We start from the raw sequence: 6,000 nt of genomic DNA on the forward strand, positions 1-6,000 counted from the left end.
CATGAGAAGAGATGAAGTGTGGTCACTGATTATACCACATGTATTTCCAAATCAAAGTATTGGGAGAATTATATGTCACCATATCCGCCCAAACCCCAATTTGGTGCAACATGAGCAAACATTTCTAGCATGATCTCTTCATCCCTTTTCCAAGGTTCAGAAGAGATCCAAGTATGAATAGCTTCTTTTCCAAGATAACTACTCAATTGGATGAAGATTGAAAGCTTTCTAGTAAAATCAAGAGAAAAGAAAGAAGAAGAATAATGAAAACTATTATTGATCCATCAAATTACAACAGAGCTCCCTAACCCAATGAAAGGGGTTTAGTTGTTCATAGCTCCGGGAATGGAAAGCAAAGATGGAGAGTACATTCTGAAAGTTAAACTAGAAGTGCAGAGAAAGTAAAATACAGAGAGTAATTCTAATAATGCCTAAAAGCTCTTTCTAGTTCAAAGCTCTCCCTATTTATACTATTCTTCTGATCTTCTAGTTGGCTCTTCAAGTCTTGGATATGGGCCTTTGGATCTTGAGTTGAAGCAGTTATCTTCTTCAGTGGGCTCAGCTTTACTTGCAGAGAAAGTGTGAAGTAGGCAGGGACTTTAGCTTAGGGCGTTAGTGGTGTTAACGTTAAGTGAAAATGTGGGGTTGAGAATGTTAGTGACAATCACCTTTTTCACTAACGTTCCTAACCCAAAGTGGTCCACGTTAACTTCAATGTTAGTGGCACTAACGTGACCACTAACGTTGACCCTTGGCCTTTTGCAAAAGTTACTGGGGTTTACCTTTTTCAATAACGTTGAGAGTACCCCTTTCTCCCAACGTTAGAGTTCACGTTAGAATAGTTAACGTGGCCTTTAACGTAGGCTTGCTAAATCTTCAAGAGTGTTAGTGACACTTACGTTTGTCACTAATGCTTCAGAACGCCCCTACTTCCCACGTTAGAGTTCACGTTAACTAGGTTAACGTGACTTCTAACGTGGTATTGATAGCCATCTCCAACGTTAGTGACAAAGATGAGTGTCACTAACGTTGGCTCATCGTCCCTCTTCTCCACATTAGCTTCCACGTTAATGTAATTAACGTGGCAACTAACGTGGCTTATAGTGGCTAAATCCAACGTTAGTGACAAAGGTGAGTGTCACTAACGTTGGTGATTCTTGCTCCCTCCACATTAGAGTCCACGTTAACTAGGTTAACGTGGCTTTTAATGTAGCCAATATGGGCTTAGTCCAACGTTAGTGACAAAGGTGAGTGTCATTAACGTTGGCATCATCTTCTTCTTCCACGTTAGAGCTCACGTTAACTAAGTTAACGTAGCTCTTAACGTGGCCAATTGCCCCTTTTGGAACGTTAGTGGCACTTACTTTTACCACTAACGTTGGAGTTCTACTTCTCTTCCACGTTAGCATAGTTAACGTAGCAACTGACGTGGGCTATGATGGCTCACGAAGGCGTTATTGGCAATCACTTTTCTCATTAACATTGCAAGCTAGCCTTCATTCCACGTTAGCTAGACTAACATGGCTACTAACGTGGTTCTTCCTTGCTTCCTTTATCCTGAAATCAAGCAATAAAGTGCATCAAAGCTCTAATCCAAGTTATGATACACGCATCATTCAATTTGTCCTTTAATTCATGCATAATTCTCATGAAATCATGTAAAATTCACAATGTTTGCTTGAATCAAGATGTAAGTAATTATTTACCCAAAACTTGCTTATTTCCTAAGAAATTGCATGAAACTACCTTAAAACCATAAAGAAAAGGTCAGTGAAACTGGCCAAAATGCCTGGCATCACAACACCAAACTTAAAGCTTACTTGTCCCTAAGCAAGTACTGGAACAAGAGAATGATGAATGAAATGACAAGATGAATGAATCATTATTGTGGAAGTCATGTTCTTGGTTTTATGGGGTTTCATGCATAGCAACTTAGGTTCATTCCTTTACTGGCTTTCAGAACTTTATCATGCCTTGGAATACTCACTTGATTGCACCCTTTGAGACTTTTATTTATTGATCCCTTTTGTCTTTCCAAGGTTTATTTCATCCTTAGGCTAAGTGTTTTGTGAGGGGGCGACTCTTTAAGATAAGCTTTCAGCCAACACTCCTGAACCAGTTGGTTCAAGGTGCTAGGTGTTGAAACACCCCTAAGGACTTACTCCTTCAAGTCTCTCTCCCCTATACATGCACACCATAGGCACATGGTTTGTTATTTTCTTTCCTTGAGGTCTTGGTGTCCAGCACCTCTTTGGGTTACTAAATGTTCTGTAGCAAGGTTGCTCTTGATAGTGGATTTTCAGTTGATAATCCCGGGTTAGTTAACCCAAGTTACCAAGTGATGAAGCACTCCTAAGAACTTATTCATCCAAGCAGATCCTTGGTACAAGAGCACCACAAACACATCCCTCAAGTTTCAAGCCCTTGGTGCCTAGCCTTATTCTTTATTAACTTTTCTTTCTTTTTCAACTCTTATTGTTCTTTTCCTTTTTCTTATTAGGATCTTATTATTTAGCTAGTCTCATGGGGTGTGTTTCAAGTATATGATTCAGGACAGATAGTTGCCTTCCCACCTTGTTGGTGAACCAACTTAGCTAAGTGATTACTACACCTCAAATTTAAGAACCTACTCCACAACTTGAACATCACTCTGGTTTTTCATAACATCTCTTTTTTTTTATTTAGCTTAAAAGGATAAGCATACAATAAGCAAGATGAAAATGAAAACAGGCAACTTGACTAGCAAGCATAGACCTAAGCAAAAACAAACATCAAATTCTAGTGAATTAAGCTTAAAGAGTGACTATTAATCAAGGGCACATTCAGACTTCCAAATTGATTATTTCCAAGCATATGGAATCAAGTAACAATACAACCTTTTGGTGATGCCTTTCAGCTACCCATTTGTTGTCATCGTCCATAACTTCTGCATCCTTCCTTGCTTCCTTGGATGATGGTGCACTGTTTTTCCAAAAGATTGATTGAATCCCTGCAAAGTTATTGGAAGTTGCTTGTCCCCAAAGCACTTGAGAGATAGTTAGTATGCATGTATGCTTGTGCATTTCGGAACTTAACTTGGTGTGTGAACACCAAACTTAGTTCCTTGCCTAATACAGCAGGTTGAATGCATGCAAAAAATCTCATGTGTTGTTATCAGCAAGACAACTACAAACTAACTACTGTTAAGTGGTTCCCCTGATTGGTTGGATCTAGCAATTTGCCCTTGAAGGAGTGTAGTGTGATTCTAACTGAAATCTTTGGTGGAACACCAAACTTAGAATTACACACTCACTTTTGTATTGTTTTGGTGTGTAACACCAAACTTAGCTCATCACAATACGGGGGAGACTACTTGTGATTTTTATTAAAATGCAAATGAAAAGAAAACTACCTTAGGTTGGGTTGCCTCCCAACGAAGCGCTCTTTTAGCGTCACTAGCTCGACGATTTCTCCATCACTTGAGGTGATACTTCACTTTGGGGTTTTCCCCCATGTTGCCCATGTAGTGTTTGAGCCTCTGTCCGTTAACAGTGAACGTCCTCTTTGAGCTTTCTTCCATGATTTCTATGTGCCCATACGGTGAGACCTTTGTGACAAGAAAGGGTCCTGACCACCTTGATTTGAGTTTCCCAGGGAAGAGTCTTAATTTGGAATTGTAGAGGAGCACTTATTGTCCTTCTTCGAAGCTTCTGGGTGTTAAATGGAGTTCATGCCTTCTCTTTGCCTTTTCTTTATAAATCTTGGCATTTTCATAGGCTTGAGATCTGAACTCCTCCATTTCTTGCAGCTGCAAGACCCTCTTTTCACCAGCAGCAGTGCTATCAAAATTTAGCAGCTTGAGAGCCCAGAGGGCTTTGTGTTCCAGCTCCAATGGTAGATGACAAGCCTTTCCATACACCAGTTGGTATGGGGACATCCCGATTGGTGTTTTGAATGCCGTTCTGTATGCCCAAAGAGCATCATCCAGCTTCTTTGACCAATCCTTCCTTGATGCTCCCACAGTCTTTTCCAGAATCCTTTTTAGCTCTCTATTAGATATCTCAGTTTTCCCACTTGTTTGGGGATGGTAAGGCGTGGAAATCTTGTGTTTCACCCCGTATCGTAGGAGGAGAGCTTCTAGTGGTCTGTTACAAAAATGGCTCCCTCCATCACTGATGAGTGCTCGTGGAACTCCGAACCGGCTAAAGATATTCTTTCTGAGGAAGTTCATGACCACCTTGTTATCATTCGTTGGGGTTGCAATAGCCTCTACCCACTTGGAAACGTAATCCACTACTACCAAGATGTACTTGTTTGAATATGAGGTTAGGAAAGGTCCCATGAAATCGATTCCCCATACATCAAATAGTTCCAGTTCTAAGATTAAATTTTGTGGCATCTCATTTCTTTTGGGTAAGTTTCTAGCTCTTTGACATTCATTGCAATTCTTTACCAGTTCTTTGGCATCCTTGAAAAGGGTGGGCCAAAAGAATCTGCTTTGTAATACCTTGACTGCAGTTCTGTCCCCTCCAAAATGGCCTCCATAGCATGAGCTGTGGCAGTTCCACAAGACCTCTCGTCCCTCTTCTTCTGAGACACATCTTCTCAGAATTCTATCTGAACACTTCTTGAAGAGATATGGTTCATTCCAAACAAAATACTTTGCGTCCTTGATGAGCTTTCTTTTCTGGTGTTTGTTGATGTCTGGATGTAAAGCCCCAGTTGCCTTAAAATTGGTAATATCTGCAAACCAGGGTGCTCTGTGAATCGTCATCAAATGCTCATCTGGGAAGAACTCATTTACATTTGTATCATGTGTTCCTCGTTTATCATGAGGGATTCTGGATAGGTGATCTGCTACCTTGTTCTCCATTCCTTTCTTGTCTTTGATTTCAATATTGAATTCCTGCAACAATAAGATCCATCTTATTAGTCTTGGTTTTGATTCTTGCTTGGCAAACAAATATTTAAGTGCTGTGTGATCTGTGAAGACAATCACTTTGGCACCAATGAGGTATGATCTAAACTTGTCAAATGCAAAAACTATTGCCAGCAACTCCTTTTCAATAGTGGTATAGTTTCTTTGAGTATCATTGAGGACTTTGCTGGCATAGTATATCACATGGACCAAGTTATCTTTCCTCTATCCTAACACTGCCCCAATTGTAAAATCAGATGCATCGCACATCAGTTCAAATGGTAGGTTCCAGTCAGGTGGGGAAATGATAGGGGCAGAGGATAACCTCTTTTTCAAGTTTTCAAATTCCAGCATGCACTTTTCATCAAAGATAAATGGTGTATCAGATACAAGGAGATTGCTTAAGGGCTTGGCTATCTTTGAAAAATCTTTAATAAACCTTCTGTAAAAGCCAGCATGCCCTAGAAAACTCCTAATTGCCTTGACATCACTTGGTGGAGGTAATTTTTCAATGAGTTCCACCTTGGCTCTGTCCACTTTAGTGGCTTGGTTAGAAACCTTATGACCAAGAACTATTCCTCCTATCACCATAAAGTGACATTTCTCCCAGTTCAAGACCAAATTAGTTTCTTGACATCTTTTTAATACTAGGGCCAGGTGATCCAGGCAATTAGGAAAAGAGTCTCCGAATACTGAGAAGTCATCCATAAAAACTTCGATGAATTTTTCTATCATATCTGAAAAAATGGAAAGCATGCAGCGTTGGAAAGTTGCAGGTGCATTGCATAGCCCAAATGGCATGCGCCTGTAGGCAAACACTCCATATGGGCAGGTGAAGGAGGTTTTCTCTTGGTCTCTTGGATCAACCACTATTTGGTTATATCCTGAATAACCATCGAGAAAATAGTAATATGCATGTCCTACAAGTCTTTCCAGCATCTGATCCATGAAAGGAAGGGGGAAATGATCTTTTCGTGTAGCTTCGTTGAGTTTTCTGTAGTCTATGCACATCCGCCATCCTGTGACGGTCCTTGTAGGGATTAGTTCATTCTTCTCATTGGGGACTACAGTGATTCCTCCTTTTTTTGGAACAACTTGCACAG

Source organism: Arachis hypogaea, chromosome 19, assembly GCF_003086295.3.
Source record: "Arachis hypogaea cultivar Tifrunner chromosome 19, arahy.Tifrunner.gnm2.J5K5, whole genome shotgun sequence".
In the NCBI taxonomy this organism is placed as follows: Eukaryota; Viridiplantae; Streptophyta; class Magnoliopsida; order Fabales; family Fabaceae; genus Arachis; species Arachis hypogaea.